Source organism: Excalfactoria chinensis, chromosome 3 (genome assembly GCF_039878825.1).
Source record: "Excalfactoria chinensis isolate bCotChi1 chromosome 3, bCotChi1.hap2, whole genome shotgun sequence".
Taxonomy (NCBI): Eukaryota; Metazoa; Chordata; class Aves; order Galliformes; family Phasianidae; genus Excalfactoria; species Excalfactoria chinensis.
The window spans coordinates 27023656-27042754 of record NC_092827.1 but is presented as its reverse complement, the minus strand read 5'-3'; the positions used below and the strand labels follow the sequence as shown (position 1 = coordinate 27042754).

The window sequence follows — 19099 nt, the reverse complement described above, 5'->3', positions numbered from 1 at the left end:
CCACAGGCGCTGCCCCCGGGCGCCGCGGGACGGAGGGAAGGCAGATCCGCCCGCCCCATTGGCTCTTCCCGCGGGACTTCTCGCCGCTCCCCGGCTCTCCATTGGCCGGGCTGCCCCCTTCCCCCGAGCCGATTGGCGGAACGGGACGGAATCCCCGCCGGCACTGGGAGGCGGTTCTCGGGCGGGCACCTGCGGCCGGGGCGGCCCGGGCGCGGCGGGGGTTCGGCGGCGGCGGGGGGAACAAAGAACATGGCGGGTGAAGGAGGAGCCGGGCCGGCCCCGCCGGGAAGAACGCTCTGGGGGAAGACGAAGCGCGGCCCGGCCGCGCCTCGCCTCGCCTCCTCCGCCCCTTCCCCGCCTCCGTGGCGGGGCCCGGGGGAGGCGGGCGGGGCGGGGCGGGGCGGGGCTGGGTGGGGCGGCCGTGAGCGGGGAGCTGCGAGCCGCAAGTTTTGCACGGAGCGCCAAAGTTGGGCTCAGCGCAGGTGAGCGGGCGGCGAGAGCGGGGCTGCGTGTGCGGCCGGGAGCGGGCGGGCGGAGCGGGGTGTCGTGCAGGGGGGTGGGACAACTTTAATTCTTGTATTACTGTTGTGATGATGATGATTGTTTCTTCTTCCCGAAACTTGAAATTCTGCGCAGCGAGCGCTGCTGTCATGCGGGCTGCAGCCTTGGGGACGCGGTGCCGCCCGGCTCTGTCCCCTCCGGCGGGGCCTCCGCAGGGCTGGGAGCTCGTGCCGAAACGCGAACTTTTCTTCGTGATGGTTTCTGAGCGGTACCGCTCGGCCGGGCCTGCGTGGGGATGCGCCGTCACCGCTGCGTGCCTCCGGGCCGGCTCGTAGCGCGGAGCTCTCGCTGCCGAATCGCGATTAACGCGCTCGGGAATTAATTCTGCCGGAGGTTGGAAATCCCGCCTCCCCCGCCGGGATGTACATCCGGGCAGCGCCGCGCCGATCGAAGCGGCTCCGCGTTCTTCTCGCTCGGTCCGAGCGGTCCCGCTGCCGGTCCGGGCTGTGCCGGGCAGGGCCGAGCGGCGCCTCCGCGCTTGGCCGAGCGGAACCGGGGGACAGCCGAGCCGTGAGGGCGGCCGCGTCAGGGCCGGGTCGTTGTCAGCCCTGCCCGTGCCGGGCGTGAAGCGGCGCCGGTTCTGTGGGGCACCGCTGACCGCACCGAGGAAGAATATCTCTTTAAAACGTGTTGACATTTAATTGACCTTTGGAAGTTCATTCTGTTAATCATACTCAAAGCGCCGGCGCTATGGTTGACTGATCCGGCGTTCTCGCGCTCGGCCGTGCTCGGCATGTAAATTCTGCGGCATAATTGCTACTTATTGAGCAAGAAGTTCTTTTCTTCTCCCGAAAACGAGCGAGTTTTGCAGCGCCTCCGGCTGAGTGCTACTTGTGGAGCTCCCAATCAAACGCTTTCCTGTCGTTAGTTCTTGTGCAGGGTGGGACCTGGGCTTAGAGAGGAATGCCATTACTGAAGCTGTGTTTTTCTCCTTCCTGAGGCCTCAAACAGGGCAAGGTAACCTTGAAGGTTACTTTTGTGTCTGCTGCGACTCTAAACGCAGTGGTTCCCTCTTCTTTCTTCTTCTTCTTTTGTGTGCGCGTGTTTTTTTTCCTAAGCCCTTCTGCACTCCTGCTGTTTGGATGTAGAAGCCCGACTCAGAAAAGGTTATTGTAAGGTACAGCCACCCCCCAGATGCAAAACAAAACGCTCCAGAAGTGAGCGTGCGGTGCAAGCCGCCTGCTGCCCCACTTCATGGCTGGCGGCCCTAACTTTGTTCTGAGCCGCGTTTGTGCCTAGCGAAAATGGAAGCGTGATGGCTAGGATTAAAAGCTTTTGCCCCATCGCTGGAAACAACTCAGAGCTGGGCTGGATGGGGCCCTGGGCAGCCTGGTCTGTTGGGGGGCAACCCTGTCCACATTAAGGGTTGGAACAGGAGGTTCTTTAAGGTCCCTTCCTTCTTAAGTCATTCTGTGATCTTATCGTTATAAAGCCTGACAGCTCCGAAGGTGCTCCTGCTGCAGTTTCCTGTGTGCTGGGGGCGTGGGACCCATTCCAGGTGCTGCTCTTAGCAGCAAAGTGTGCTGTGAGCATTGAGTGAGCTGCTCTAGTGGTGGAGTGCTGTTTGCTTAAGTACAATAGGCACAAGTGTTGCATCTGATCAGTTGTACTGAATCTTTAGAAAGCAGAGTGAAAGTGAGTACTTCAGCCACAGGTCTTTGCTCTGTTGCAGCTGATGGGAGGAGGCAGTGAGGAACCCAGGGCAGTGCAAGAAGGCATACATGTGGTTGCCTGGCTGGTAGCTGCCCCAGTGCCTGCAGGCACCTGCACCTTCTGTGGGAGAAGCTGCAAGGCAGCGAGCAGTGGCAGCCATGGGCAGAGGGCCTGGAGTGGCCAGCAGGAGATGTGACCTGTGGTTTGACCTCTCTAGAAGCTCAGGCCTTTGCTCTAGCTGGATGAAGGTGTGCATCTGTTCCCATCTGCAGCTGCAAGCTCTGTTCTGCAGTTAGTTGCCTGAGCAGTCACCTTTCATTGCTTCTCCCCATCCCAAGGCCAGGCCAGAAGCCTGTATCTGAGGATCCTTCTGCAGTGGCTGATTAGGGGCAGAGTTTCAGATGTGGTGCCCTCTGGGGACAGGAGCCCCAGCCTGAACCTCACCTACTGACATTGCAGGGCCAAGTGTGGGGTCCTCACAGCAGGGATATCTTCAGCCGTGGTGTGAGGCCTGAGGTAGAGCTGGGGAGATGTAATTCTGGATGCTTCCTGTCCCAGTGTTTGTGTTGTACTAAAAAGCTTCTGGTATAGCCGGCCCCTTCCCAAACTCCTGGTTGTATTGTCAGGATTAAGGATAGATCTGGAAGTCATGCCTCATAATGCATCTTAATTTCAGCAGCCGGGGAGTGACTGTAGGGATGCTGAGAACTGAGCAGAACTTTGGACACACATTGGTGATTTGGGCTGTTCTGTTGGTGCACATGCCCTGGGCAGCGGACTGTGTGCTCTGAGAGCTGTAGGCACTACAGGGTTACACGGCAGCCAAGCAGGCATGCTTGGAGTTCTATTCCTATCTAAAACTCTATCAGGCACCTAAACCCCTGAGGGTTAAGAGGGAGAGTCTTATGAAGGCAAGGTTGATGTTCTTTTTTATCTGCATTCCTAGATTACTCTGAGAAGGATAATGTGAAGTCATTCACTGAAGATTATGGCATTGCATGAAAGGAATGTAACATTGGGCCGTAAATTAAGAGAAACCAGGAAAGCTCATTCTCAGCTCCTGCTCATTTGTCCAGTGGTTTGCATGTGACCCCTTTACACCAAGAGCTTGTAGTGCAGAAATGTACCTTTTGTCACAACAGAACCTGCCCTGCTACTTACATCTTGTGAAGGCTGGGAGCAAAGAAAAGCTCTTCGCTCTCTTTTAATTTCAGGTGTTTAAAAAAAATAAGGTTTTGCGTTATTTTCTAAGGCTGTTTTTGTCTGTATTGCTTCACGCTGAGTCGAGCAGAGCAGTTGTGTGGCCTTGATCAGCGTTAGCCCAACAGCTGCCTTTCCCTTGTAACACTGCACGAGTTGGAGTGCTGTTGTCGATGGGTATAGTTGCACTTTAATATACCTGCTGGTCAAGGTGAGCCCAAGCCATCCTACTGTGACATGCCTGACATAATCCCAAGGGGATTAGTTATTAATACATCTGAGGGGGAAAAAAAAAGAAGTCTGTTCTTGCCTCAGAGTTCCTCTCCAGTGACACACATGCTAAATTAAAGCTTTTGTGGGAAGTTGATTATCAACTTTCTCCGCGTCTGTGCGGCAGCCCTTTTCTTGGAGCTGTCAAGATACATTCTAATAGCTCTCATTTTTAGCTGGCTGCAAAGCTCTATTTATTCACCAGGGACTTTCTGTGCTAATAAACACCAGACATTTTTTTTTGGTTAAGAGACCTTTTTGTAGCTGGCCTCCTGTCCCCTTTTCTGTAACTTCTGGGCAATTATTTCTAATGATCAAAAGCAAGACGTGTTTAAACCCTTGTTTGCATCTGTAGGAGGCTGTGTGGGGATAACGTTTAGAACAGCTACTAGTGATTTTCACTGCTTTTTTTTTGTTCTTGAGAGGGATTCTCCTTTGGCCTGAAAATGACAGGGAGCTCTTCTCCGTGTGTCCATCTTTTCCTCCCTGTCCCACAGCTCTGTTGTGGCTGGAGCAAGCTGAGGCTGGCTGCGCTTCTCCTTCCCATGCAGCTTTTAGTGTGTGCTCCTGGGCATGGTTTCCGTGCAGTGTATTCCTCTGCGAGTTGGTCACGGGGGCACAGCAGGGGCATTTGTGTTGGTGAGCCCCATTCACTGCCTTAAGTGGTCAGTTAATGCACTCTCATCTCTTCCAAATGCTGAACTGTGTCTTTTTTAGCTTGGTGGATGATTTTTGTCAGTGTGTACCAGTCTGCTTGGCTTCTGGAGAGCTGGGAGGAAAGAACTTTTCACACTGAGGTTAAGAGGAATCTAAAAGTATAACATTGACAGTTTCAGGTTCGTGACCCTGTCAGCGTGATGTCAGCATTTCCCCAATGAAGTGGAGTACTTCACTCCTGTGGGAACAGCGAGCATTTTGCTGCCTTGAAGGTGATGCTCAGCCTCGTGCTGTAAGCCTGGTCATAGCCAGGAAGTGGGGAGCTTGTTGTAAATAAGAGCTGGATTTCAGTAGTCGTATTGTACCTGATCTATTGTGTGCAGAGGTTAATGCACATGCTGCATATAAGCTGTAGTTTCTGCATGATTTTAGCAGAAGCATTGCATAACATAGTACCCAGAAGTCCTCTTGCATCCAGTAGCAATTGCTGGCAATGTTCAGGTACCTTCAGGACAGACACTGCATGACTGTAAGTGTAAGCTGAAGTGTGGCAGATTCTTCTGCAGATTGTGGAACTTTGCAGTTCTCTTTGTACCATGTGGAGTAACAATGGCTCCGTGATCAGAGATTGTATTCATGTTGATGTACTGGAGATGAAACGCAAATGTTACAATTGTGCTAATCATTTGGGGAGTTCTTATGTCCTGACTGCATCTGAGCTCTGCAGGAGAGCAGTGATGATAGGAACAGAGAAGTGCCCTTCCCTGTTTCTGCAAGGGAAGCTTCTCTCCTCTTCCATCCTGTCCAGATTAGTACTTTGACCCCGGCTGAGGGCAAGCAGAGCCAATTCCTGCCCCAGGAACCAGAAATATGAGGGTAGACATGCTGTGTGTGAGCTGCAGGTCACTAGGCCACCACAGCAATCGGAGCTAAGTTTCTGCACTTCTCCAAAACTCCGTTTTATAAGTGAAGGATGTGAGAAACATGGGTTGGGAGAGTGTTTCCAAATCACAGGGTGAAGGTGTCCCTGATGTTCTTGTGGGATGCCAGGGTGAGTTTTGTGTGAAAATTGTTGTGGTCGATGCAATCACAGGATTGCAGGGGTTGGAAGGGACCTCAGGAGACCATCGAGTTCAACCCTGCTGCTAAAGCAGGTACCCTACAGTAGGTCACATAGGTAGGCATCCAGATTTGTCTTGAACTTCTCCACAGACAGAAGGAGACTCTGCAGCCTCTCTGGGCAACCTGTTCCAGGGCTCAGTCACCTTACTGTAAAGAAGTTACTCTGCATATTAGTATGGAACTTAATGTGTTCAAGGTTTAGGCCGTTGCTCCTTGTCCTATTGCTACACACCACTGAGGAGAGCACGGCCTCATCTGTTTGCCTTTCACCTCTCTGTAGATATTTATGGACATTTATCAGATTTCCCCCTCAGTCTTCTTTTCCCCAGACTGAACTGGCCCAGGTTACTGAGCCTTTCTGCATATGGGAGATGCTCCAGGCCCTTTATCATCTTTGTGGCCCTCTGCTAGACTTCTAGGAGATCCCTTTCTTTTTTGAACTGGGGAGCCCAGAACTGGACATGGTAGTTTAATGTAGCCTTACCAAGGTAAAACAGAGGGGGAGGATCACCTTCCTCATTCTTCTGACCACGCTCTTTTTAATGCACCCCATGGTCCCGTGGGCCTTCTTGGACACCAAGGAACATTGCAGGCTCACGGCCAGCCTGTTGTCCACCAGGAACCCCAAGTCTTCCTCTGCAGAGCTCTTCTTCAGCAGGCTATCCCATAACCGGTTCTGATACATGTGGTTATTCTTTTTCAGGTGCAGGACTCTACACTTGCTCTTGTTAAACCTCATCAGGTTCCTGATGACAAACCCCAAAGATGAGATTCTCTGATGTGGCCCCTCTATTCCTGCAGGGTGTCCCCTGTGCAGGAGGGTTGTTGCTTCAGCAGGAGGGCATTGCCTTCAGCACAACATCCCTTGTGTGGTCATCTCACCTTTTCTTTAAGTATATACATAGTGAGGTTTGGTGTGTTGTGTCGCAGCTAACTTGTTAAATCTCAGTAAATGGTTCTTGCTGATCTTGGGACTTAATTAGGGACTATTAGGAAATGTTGTGTTAGGGACTGTTGGGAAATGCTCCTCCCAGATACTCATGGGAAGATGTTAATGCCAGTTGGGGCTGTTTTCTTGTCTACTATATGCTCTTCATTCAAATACGTAGATAATTTATCTATATTGTGTTCCACTGCCTAGAGTGTGCTACTGTGGAAACTGGTACAGAGGAGCAAACATAGTATAACCTCAGCAGGTTCCCTGCTCTGTGGTGGCACCGTGACTTGCACATGTCCCTGTTGAGGTGTGATCGTGTGTTTTAATGCTCTGAGCCACCTGGGTGTAATTCACTTCTGTTTTCAAGGGAATGGTGAGCATATTTCACCTTCCCTTCCATCTGCGGGTACGTCAGGACATAAGGCTTTTGGGTTATGTAGGAGTGCTCTCAAGGCCCTGAATTCAACCATTGTATACAGTGTCTTATTTTGTTGCTGATAACTGAACTTAATCTCTACTCTGAGCTGACTGACACAAAAAATACCTTTATCAAAAGCATGCTCCTTTGATGTGGCCACATAAAAAACTGCTTTCAGCACCTTCAAAAGGCGTTAGGAGTGCAGGTTGATAAGTGCTGTATTTTGATTATATATGTATTTCAGTTAATGAGCTCTACTTAACTGTATTTCTTTCATTTTTGTTACGCGTTCCTAACTGAGATTTCAGAACTGTTGAGTACACGTCTTTCTCTTCCTGCAGACTGGGTTATTTTGGTTCCCATTATTGTATTCTTTTCACGCTCTTCCCATCTGAATCGCATTCTCTCTTTCATTGTTATTCTCCTAATAATCTGATTCTGTCCTATGCGTTCATCCATCCATCTGCAGAGGGGTTCTGTACGTCCCTTTTCCTCCAGAAACTAATGCGTATATTAATTTCTTCTCTGCATTGAAGATTTAGCTAAGAGGAAGTTGGGGATTTTTGCTTTTCTGAAGTGATGCTCAGTTGCAGATTTACTGTGGCTTGTGTTATACGATCTGTTTATTTCTTTAAATAATAAAAAGGGAAGTTTATTATGCCCCTCTCTGGTGAGAAAGTTAACTTCTTCAGTATAGTTTCTGCATGCTTGCGCTACCTAGGCAATTAATCTTTATCTCCTCTAATTGAGAGAGAGAGCTGTGATCAAAGGAAATGTCACTTTGAGCACATTTTCGGTTTTCTATGACTGTACTGAAAAAGGATGCTGTTTTAATAATTGCTGGTAAAAGCTGTCTGACTTCTTGAAGACAGTCTTAATAATGAAAATTTTGTGATCTGAACTTCTGGAATAACAATAACTTGTGTTTATATGTGCGATGCAGGTTCCTGGACACTTGAGGAGTAATCTTCTGTGCCTAAAGGATGCAGCTCTCACCGGATGTGTGTGTCATACATTAAGGGGAATAGAAGCAGGATCAGCTGGGGTCCAGGAAGTAAGTTCTTGTTCTTTCTCTTGTTGCTGCTGTGGTACTTGTTGTTCCAAGATGTGTAATGCACAGTCATGATCCTTCACATAGGATTAAGAGCTGATGAGGTCCAAGAAGATGCACTACATGCTGTTGATGCTTCTACCAGACTCTAGTTTTGACATCTCTGTTCCAAATGTTCGAATGTCCTGCAACTCATTTTGGCTGCTTGTCTGCAACTGCTGCTTTTGCATTGCTAAGTGCAGGGGGAGCTGCTTTTGGCATTGAGCTCAAATACAGTTGGAAGTAGATTCATCAGCAACAGTTGGAGATACTCATGCTGTATTTAACAGCTGTGAACTTGGGTTCATATAAGTAATGTGTGCTTAATCTTCCTGTCCTGTTAGAGACAGAAGGAGAAGGAATGTGTGTTGTTTTTTTTTTCCATATTTAATAAGTATCTTAAGGTTTTGACCAGGCAGATTTAGAACACGTTTATTATGAAACAAACTAAGAAAACAATTGTTTGTGAGTGAAGTTATGTTGAAGTTGTATCTGGCTCTCTTTGAATTTGCGTTTGTGTCTGTTGGTATTTCAGTGTTTATTCAAATAGGATTAAAAACTAATTTACCTGTCTGAATTTGCAGATCACCTCATCTGCATGGAAGGCGATGGGGGAGGAAAGAAAAGCTCTATTTTTTAGATCTGAATTCCAACAGCACTGCGCGATTCTTCTTTCAGTTGGAGTTCTTGTTGTTGTTTGGGGTTACTTATTTCTTTCACCAGCCATTCACTTCGTCTTGCTTGAAAGTTTCAGGAGAGTTAAGTGGAAAAATAGCTGTATTTTTTTTTAGGTCCATGGTGTGCACCTTTCTGCTTCTATGACATAAAGTATAAAGATGTTTAAAACCGTCTCCACCTATTACTGTGTTCCTCTCCTTTTATTTTTATTCTTTTAAAACCTCCGTTGTAAGCTGTATCAAAATCAGTGATTACTGAATGCTGCCAATTGGTGTTTGAGTCTTGGACACTTTCAGTTTAAACACTTTTGAAGGAATATTCGTGTATCCTTAACATGCAAGAAAAGTACTAATCAAATAGTGCAGTAGAAATAGCTGATAGCATTCTCTTGCCTAACAGTCCATGCTGTATGATAAAATGCCTCTCAGTTTTAGATTGACCTTGGCTTGACTTTCATACAGATATAATCTGTTTGATGTCTTTTAAAAGCTGAAAGGAATCCATACATGGAGCGGCATTGCACGTTGTTGCTGACATCGTGTCCTTCATTTAATTTATTCAAAGTAGTAGGATTTGGTAGTATCTCTGCTCCCCTCCCCTTTTAAGTTGTAGATATTAGATCAGTACATTTACAAATGAGAGGCTAATCTCTGTTTTATGACCAGCTGTAATTAAACTCAAATATTTTCATTCTGCAGTTGCTGATTTGAATCCAGGAACATTTTTGTTTGCTTTTACAGTCCATGTAGATTGTCTTGCAAGGTGACTTCATATATATCTTAACTGGCTTTTGACAAACAAGATGGGACTTGCCAGAGTAGGAACTATTATTTTGTTGTTGTTGTTCTTTTTTCAGAAATGTCATTATTGGAAATATTGCTTTCTTTCCCTTGTACCCTTTGGGAGACCTTCCACAGGGCAGTGAGTACCTCCTCTTGTTGGCAGCTTTGTGAAGCTGAGCCACCTCACTGAGAATTTCATAGCTTTTCTTGGTAGCTCTGCAAGACAGGGGGGAGAGCTGATCTCGTGCCTCTGGAGTGGTATATGGATGCCAAGTGCTAAGAATTCCTGGAATGTAGAGTTGTGCAGCGCTGATAAAGTTTGCTTTGTTTCCTTAGTGACTTGATCCATTGAGAAAGTGTGGTTCCCTAGGAAGCTTTAATAGCTCAACGTTGGTATTGAATAAAGGGGAAGGCCCCAACATAATTCTGCTTGTTTTCACCTGCCGCCTAAAAGATTAATTTTCTTAACCTAGGAATAGAAAATACAACCCTGAGTTTTGGAAGTGATTTATAGACACCCTTCGCACTTATCAGTTTGAATAAATACACCACAGCCTTCTGTGTCACAAACAACTGCGGTCTTTTCATAACCTGCTAGGTGTACAGCGCAGTAATTTCATTTCGGGGCAAGAAAGTTTCAAGGAAAAACACCTTCTAATTAGAGTGATATAATCGCTCTGCTTGCGTGCTGTGGTTTCATATGACTTCAGAAAAATAGTTGAGTGATTAATCTTTAATTTTACCCATCATTAACTTAATAAGGAAACTGGAGACAGGATGAAAAACAAACGGCAGAACTGTACAACCCCAAATTGTGCCAAATCCTTTTGGCTTTTTCGTTTGGTAAGAGATGCCATTCTGTGAACTGTGTGAGTTGTGGCAGCAACTGCTTACCTCAGATGGTTTGTAGAGTTCTTCAGACGTGTTTGAACATTATTGAAGCCTTTGCAGAGTTTCCTCCCTCTTCCTCACCATCCCCTCCGGGTTGCGTTTTTTTTTTCCCCTCTATGATTTTATTTGGAAGCAAATGTTGCATAAATTAACCTCTAATATCTCATAATTCCCGTGCATCCGCTTCTTCTCAGGGAACAAAGCCGTCCCAAGCGCTGTAGTGAAATGTTCCTAAAGTGGGTTTGGTGCTGTTTTAGCGTTGCCTGCTATCTTTAGTCATTTCACTGATTAGTTAACTAACTCGGTGATGCAGTCATGCAGTTTCTGCAAGAAGCATGATAGGGTTGCTGTGGTGTCTCCAAGAACAAAACAAATGCAACAGTGGAAACAAGTTGCTTTATTTCATACGTCTTTTTTAGCTTACGTAATTCTCTAAATGTAATGCTTGAGCAGTGAATATGCCTGGCTGCTTGAAAATATTCCTCTGGAAGTCAGGCTTCCTTTATTTCATTAGTAAGTATTCATATAACTGCCCCATGCACTTCTGCATGTAACAACACAGCAACAGAAGTTGTAGCAATCTAAACTAACCTGCTTGGAGGTCTCTGCATGTTCATAATGTAAAGTAAACAGCTGAGGAATGTGTATTGCTGTTGACAGTGAGCGACTGTAAACATCCTCGACTGGAAGCTGTGAAGCAGCAGATGGGGCTTTCAGTCGGATGTTTGCAGCTGCCAACTGCCACAGACGTCAAGAAACGTTTGACACCTAAAGCATAGTTGTCTGTTTGAAACTTCTATTTGGTTTATCACAGACGTATGAGTTTAGGCCAAACCTTTCTACGTATTACATGCGATGCCCGTGTCTAGAAACCATACAGTTTCTCGTAGGAGCTGTGAAAAGCTTTGAAAGAAGCCCCAATAAACTGGATAGAAAGTAAAACAAGAAATGAATTAGGCTGCGTTTTTAACTACAAACTTTCAATTGCGTTTCCAGAAGCAAGTTGCCATGCAGCTTGCTTGGCTGTACACGTTGTTTGGCTTGGTTTCGAGGCTCTGCTGAAGTTACAAGATTACAAGATTAGTGCACGCATGCAGCATCTCTGTAATAGTTCGTTTAGGATTTGAAATCTGAAGCCTTGTAGGAAACAATCACTTACAGGGCCTTTGGTAGCTGGAAGTGCACCAATTACAGTGACACTGGAAAAAATGACAACAAATATTTTTTCCTGGATGAGGCCAACCCTGAAAAACGATGGGGAGGACAGGGAAGCTTTATTTGATTGGGTTTGTGTCTGACACGTATCACGGTGTCTCAGTTGTTTGTGGCTCAGCAGTTCTGAAGACTCCAGTCCTGCCAACTACTTTTATGTGTGGGTGGACTCCAGTAGTTAAATTTGACCCCAGAATTGTAGCTGGAGAGAACAGCTTATGGGATTGGGATGGTTCTCGCCTGCCTTTGGTCTAACAATGACTGCTGTCATATCGGAGAAAGAGCAGCAAGATTATAGCACATAACTGTGTCAAGCTGACACCGAAAGCACTTGTGTTCGCTTTTGAAAGAAGATAGGCATCTTGTTGGTATGTGTGTTAAATGTCTACACCTTTGGTAAAGAGAGCTTTGTTGCCAGCTTGTTTTTTATTGTTCTCAGTATCCTTTTTCAAACGTGTATGTACAAAAATACAGGGATTTATAATGTGTACTTTAACACATCCCTTCCATTTCATACAAGATACGGATAACCTCAGACTATCAGAGCATGCTGATTTTGTTGTTGGTTTTTTTTAATGAGCTATTGTCCCCTCAAGACTCTCATAAGACATCACTGACATGTCTAGCTACAGCTGTATTTAGAGGGTCAAGATAACACACTCTGAGAGAACTTTATTTTATGCTTTGCATACTGCTTGTACTGGAGGTTTGTGGACTTGCCATAAGTTCAGATTCTGTTGTGTTTCAGTACTGCTTGATGGCTCTTGCTAGGATTAGCACTGAGCATCATCTTGTACGCTTTGCCATCTTGACAAGGAAACATGGTCTAATTCAAGACCAGCTATAAAAGTGGAAACTAGATAACATGGGACGAGTGAGAGAAGTGGAAGACGAGGGGGATAAGGGAAGCAGCTTATGTCATGACTATGCAGAGTGGCTATCTGTATGTAAGTGGTGGTGAGCTGTTTTCTGATTGGAAATAGAGGGCGTTAGTCAGTTATACTGACTACATATTTCCTGAAAGAAGACAAGTTTGGTACTTAAAGGGAGCCTATAAACAGGAAGGGAGCCAACTTTTTGAAAGGGCAGATAATAGCAGGGGAAGTGGTTTTTAAGTTGAAGGAGGGAAGATTTAGGTTGGATGTTGGGGAAGTTCTTTACTATGAGAGTGGTGAGGTACTGAAACAGGCCTCATTTAAGGGCTGACTGCCACTGGGGAAGGATCTTTTTCTGGAGATCCCTCCTTGGTGAAGCTTTTCCCTGTGAACTGATGCAGGTAAGCAGTCTTCTTGCTTTCCTCGATAGCACCTTTCTGTTGTGCCTGTCCTTCTGTCATCACACCTCTGTTGTAACGTCGTTTGCATTGTACTGATCTGTCCAATTGCTACACTATCTTAACAACATACTGAAGTCAGGGGCTGAGATAGATGTCAGAAATGGGGATTTCATCTGTTGTGAAAGTAATGAGAATCTTCTGTGAGTGTTGTCACAAATGTGACTTGGGACTATGACTGTAGAGGAAACAGGATTAAGGTGTAAACTTACGAAGTTCTTCATAGAAATTTCATAGTATCAGTGACAAAGGAGAAATGAGAATTACTGACAACAGTCAGGTTATACCTCAATGATGGGGATGGGTGTTACTGTTGACAACGCAGAGCAATGGTTGAGAGAGAGAGAGATAAATGAATGCCAAGTCTTTAAGTGGGTGCTTCTGCTACATTTCTAGGTTTAAATCTAGCTTTTTTGCTAACCCTGAGAATTTCCCAAGTGACCTTGTAATGAAATTCATGGAAGCTGCACACACTTGTGAAACACTATCTAGGCAGGGCATTCTTAACAGTCTCGTCATCTGGAATGCTCTTCTATGTATTTGAAGAAGGGGTTGAGCAAGAGGAGAGAACTCGCATAGGCAGAGTATTTAATATCAAAAGCATTTAGTATCTACTTTGAAGATTTACATATTGATAGTATTTGTGCTTTGGCAGGAAATTCTTTCAATACCCATTCTATTACTCTTCTTCCTGAATTACGTATTGTCTCAAAGCTCAGCGTGTTTCCTCTTGGGGAAGTGGAGTAGTACATTGGGACTGGTTTCTTCAGCCTCTAATCTCATTGCATGCATACGAGGATTTTTCTTCCAGAAAAATAGCTTTGGACAAGCTGTGTCTGCCAGCCACCTCTTAAAACTTGCTAGGATTAAACTTCAGAAGAATGTTGGAGTGGTGGTCCTTAATTTCTGTCTGCAGAGGAAGCAGGCCGTTGGTTTTATTTTACCCTCCATACTGTTCATGAGGCCGTGCCCTGTACTGATTGAGGTTATTCTCTCCTTTGGAGGGGACTTGCTTCCAGGTTAGGGGTGTTCAAGTCCTCTTCACTCCGTTATTGATTTCAAAGGTGCATTCTTTAAAAAAGCAGCTTCATTGTCTGACTTTGTTTAAAAGCAAAGAGCAGCTCCTCTCAGAGTGTTCCTGGAGACGTCCTGTCTGCTTTTGAGACGGGAGGGAAGATGATAAAGTTTTATTAAAAAAAGATTAAAAAAAAAAGAAGCCACTTACCCATACATACTGCTTATGGAAATCATCTTGAAAATGATGGGACAGCTGTTGGAAAAGGCACAATCCGTCTGCCTACATATGCACTTGTTACAAAGAGAATACAGCTGATGATATGAATGGAAAGCTTTCAGTACTGAGCTGCTGTTCCTACTCAAGCCACATTTGAAACCGTAAATTGTTCAAATATGCACTTTAACTCTTTGCTTGAAAAGTGAGCATTTAATAGCCTCACTTCTTATGGAGCTTCTTTATTACTGATAAGTGGAATAGACCTAACACATTTGTGCTCAATATGCTTCTTTTGTTTAAAGATACAGCAAGGCAAGATGAATCAATGCTGCCACTCTGTATTCTTACAGAGAATCTGAATTAGAAAGGGGGGTTACTTACAAGTTGAATTGAGTATATAACTTTTTTTCTCATAAGTAACGGTTTATTGACCAAGATGCATGAAATTGCTCCTTTTTTTTTTTTTTTTTTTGGTACTGATATATAATGAACCTTGGTGCAGACTGTTCTATTTCCCCACCCCCCCTCCAAAGCTTCATACAGTTGTTACGAAACAAATAAATGAACAAAGGATATGAGAAGGAAGGCACGTGCAAGTGTAGTGGCATAGTGTTTTTCCAGATGATGTCCTGAGGCATTTTTTTTTTTAGCAATGCATGTAAATGTAACTTCTTTTATTTCTCAATGCTTCTCTTGATTTAATATGGATAACCAGCCTTTTGCCCCAGTTCAACCTTCCTGTTTCTGGTGCTTGTTTTCTTTCTTGTCAGTAAGTTGGAGATCTTTTCAGTAACTTTTGTCTTCAATTGCTGCTGAAGGTTTTGTTTTTTCCATCTCCTTGTATGTCATTTAATTAAATACATACCTCCTCTGATAATGCAGAGCAACGCAAATGAGCTCCAGGGCTTCTTCCCAGTGAGGCAAGAATACCATTTGAAGTGAAGGATATTGCTCAGGAGTTTTTTGCTGTCTCTTCTGGGCATCTGGGTATACCTCTGTTGGTAGCTGGTTTTTCAGTACTTGCTTGTCCTTGGCTCCTTCGTTATTCTTGCATTGTGTAAGGGCAGAGAATTTGCTCTTATCTCTACAAAATTTTGTTCCAAGATCTTTTGTTGCTTTGCTTTGACCAGATCGCTCATCTCTTTGCCTTCCTTCATTGACTCACCATTATTCGTTAGATGCAACTTAACCTGCTTTCTTTTGTCTTCAAGACCATCCCAACCTATAGTCCCACATGGAATTGTCTTATAATGTTGTTCTCCATTACTGCCTTGACCTTCCTTTTTCAGACTTCTCAGAGTTTGGTTTTTTTTTGTTTGGTTTCACAAATAAAAAGCTACTCAATCAACACCTTTCTATCTACTTCAATATAGTAAAAGCCTTGGAAGAGTTTGTGCATTCTTCTGAGGGCTACCAACTGTTAGATATCTTCATGCAGTCACTTCTATATTCCTTTTCTTCCTTTACCCTCATCACCACCTTTGTACTTTGAGAGGGGGGTAAATATTTCCTTATTGGATTGTTGAGTTTGCTGAGTCGGTAGCTGCACTTCTGATGTGTGCTGCCACTTTGGGGGAAACTGTCAACTTTCACCTGTGTAGAGTGGCAAATACATTTTCTTATCCTCAAGAAACCTTTTTGCCATTCAGCTTAAGAATGTGTGTATCGCTCGTTTATTTATATTTTTATATTATACATATATTCTCAAAACTAGTTATACTTAACCAACTCTACAGTACAAGGCCGATATACTCTATTTTGTATTCTTTCATCTATGTCCATGTACAGGCATGTGTGCATATATGCACCAGCCAAGCTCAAAATAATATGATATGAATCAGGAAGAGGGGAGTAGAGAGGCACAGGAGGCTGTGAAATGACTCAGTTCTTTTTCCATCAGTTGCCTGGATGGAAAGCAAAGCAGAGCAATCAGCCCTGTGTTCTAGAGTTTCTTTTATGCAATTAGTTTCAAACACCCTAGCTGTTTTTATTTATGACATTGTTCCATGGAGTACGTGCTCATCTGAAACTCTTGACAACTGAAAAAAAAACCCTCAACACAGGCAGTGGAATATCTAGTATGTTTACATTAAGACCAAATGCTACTGTTCACTTAGAGCAGGGATCTTATTAGTGTGCTGTCGGTTTAATGTATAGAGGCCAGAATGAACCTTGGAGTTACTCTGTTTTGATTGCTGAAAGCTATGCAGTCTTAAAGTCTCTCTCTGTGCATCTGGTACAACTCTGAGCTTCATAGTGGTGATTAATACTATAGCTATAAATGCTCATCATCAACACCCTGAAATGTTTTCAAAACATATGGAGGGATTTTTAACAGCTTAACATAGACGGCAGTGAAACAGATGAAAACCTACACAAGATGTATCTGCAAGAGTGCTTACTATCTCTTTGAAATTGTACCTGCTGTGAGGGTTCATAGTCTTTTGTACAAATAAAGATGCCCTTCAAGAGACTGCAGCCAGTAATTACAACTTCTGTGTAATGCAAGGGAAGCAATGAAAAGAAGATGGATTGCAAAGGTCCAGCCAGCTCTGCTGAGGGGAGGGGGGAGGCACATAGTATATTCCCTGCATGCTCTCAAAACTAGCTCAGGCCCTAGGCTCACTGTGCTAGACCTCCTACTCCCACAGCCTGGGACTGTAGGCTACTGGGTGACTCCACTGGCCCTGTGAGACTGGCACAAAGTCCTGCCTGATAAGCCATGCTAAACCTTCCTTAGCTCTTCCTGGAGCTGCTTGGCATGTACAGCAGCATCTTCCCAAACATTTCCCAGGCACAGGCCAGATGTATTTGATGTAGATGCGTGTATCTGCAGGCCTTGTTACTCTAGGCCCAGGGCTGCAACGCTGCAGGTGTGTGGTTTTCTGTTCTGTGCTGGCCTTGGAAATATATGGCAGCCATTTGGTAGGTCACGTATATACAGATATCTGTGGGTTGGTCAAGTACCTCAAAAAAAAGAAAAGGTAGCTTTCTTATTTTCTGAGCACTTAAGCAATGAAACAAATGGGAATTAACAGTCTGAACATAAATGTGATGTTGACTTAATGGGAAAAATGTAGGAAATGCAGTTTCTTTGTCCTACAGTGTGTTTGTGTTGTTAGCATAACATGTATATGTCATACATGTAATTACTTTTGAAAGCTGCTAAGAAATACTTGTGGAAAGGGTTCATAGTGCTGAGCTCTCTACAGCTGTGGTGTAGTTGGTTACTTCTGAGCTGGGGCACTTTAGACTTGCCTTAATAAAGAAGGAGAGGTACTTTAATGAGACAATTTGTATGATTAATTTTAGGTACGTATTTAGGAAAGGGGTGAATTGTCCCCAGCTACCGTGCTTATTCTTCTTTATCTTCAGAAGTCACTGTAGGATAACCAGCTCAGATATGGGTATCTTGGCTCAGAAGTCTGTATGTGGTCAGATGAATGTAATCTTTTGCTCTTAAAGGAGGATATTCAAAAGGTAGAAAACTTTGAACCACACAAGGTTAGAGATAAAATGTGAACAGGAAAAAGTGGAGCACTTTGGAATAGCTCACAAAAATCTTACTAGGAGGATCCACAATCAAGGGAAATATCAAAGATAAAAAAAGGCTGAGAATAGAGATAGAAACTGCTATTAAAAATACTGTCTTTTCCTTCCTCCTACCACCAGAAATCCCTAAATAGATAGCTGACAGCATTTATTCCATGAATATAAATTAGCAGATAATTAAGCATTGTATAAAAATAGGAAGAAATGACATGAGTGGAAGGAGGACAGCTGGACAGCTAGGGAAAGTAAGATTTTATTAGAAAGGAAAATAGCTTTAATTCTGGTGCTCTGTGACCAGGTAGAAGTCATGGAGCAATGCTAAGAGACAAAAATACTTGATAGATTTGTCAGGTATGTGCTTGAAAATCCACATGTCAGATAGATTAATGTTGATGTAATTTTTTCCATGCAGCAAGCTAGGAGGATGCTTAACCACAGCTTTTAAAATAAGATATAAATTAGCATATGCAAATAGTTTGTATCAGTGAGCTAGAGGAGGGTAATATGAGAAACTCTGTGAAATACTAATCTAAAAATGAGAAGTCCAGATTACAGACTGAAGCTAGTTTGTGTCAGTGCTTAAGTGTGTAAATAGAGTGTGTAATTGCTTTATGGGTTGTCAGCTTGACGGGCATTTTGGTCAAAAGTGCTGAAACAGGGTCTGGATCAAAGCAGGTAAGTATAGCAGATGTTTGTGACATTCTAGGAAATTGAATTCATCTACTGTGTTCTCTTTTTATTGTATTTCTTTTGAAATCAGGCAGATTTAGAGGTGTCATAAATATTAGCCTCTGTGTTATAATTCAACAGACTTGATTTAGCAACCCTAACATCCTGATGGGAAAAAAAAGCCTGAAATAGTAAGAAGTGTAGAAACCATGTATCAGTGGGATTAAAAATTGCTCAACAGATTTAAAACTGTAACTGTCAGCGGTGTATAATCATTGTGTAGAATGTTTCCCAGAGGAGGAGAGAGCTAGACATTGATATATATATATATATATATATATATACACACACACACACACACACACACACACACACACTATTGGGTATGGTATTTTTGTTGGTTTTTCTTAGTTTTGTTTTTGGTTTTTTTTGCTGTTGTTTAGTTGGGGGGGAGGGGGGAAAGTAGGGGGGAAGGAAGGTGAGGAGGGCTGGGAGATATTGTTTGTTTAGTGGTTGGTTTATCTAGAGAAGACCAGAGGTATTCTTGTTAGCTTGCAGATGGACTAATATTGGAAAGGTATAATGAAGAAGGGAAAAGATCACATAGCAGGCTGTGTGTATCTCCTAGGAAGGAAGCTGGTAAAATTCATCTTGAATGCAACCAAAATATGTGTGTATTTAGAAATCAGAGAGCTAGAATGCACTTGCACTTCATTTTTGTTTCTGGAAAATGCCTTTTAGGTGTCAACTAGAGAGTGGGTTGAACAGTTGTTAGAATGTGCTTTTTAAGGTAAGGGGGGAGAACTAGATGAAGCGCTCTGCTTCCAGGATGACTTTAGA

General features: G+C 44.1%; 1 long non-coding RNA gene across 1 annotated transcript in view; it reads left to right on the top strand.

Annotated features, from left to right (window-relative positions):
• Window positions 1-386: 386 nt before the first annotated feature.
• LOC140250115 (uncharacterized) overlaps window positions 387-19099 on the top strand; it is a 45357-nt gene continuing 26644 nt past the window's right edge. Inside the window, exons 1-2 of the long non-coding RNA XR_011903109.1 lie at window positions 387-482; window positions 7762-7872. This is a non-coding gene — a long non-coding RNA (uncharacterized lncRNA). The remainder of the gene's footprint in view (window positions 483-7761; window positions 7873-19099) is intronic.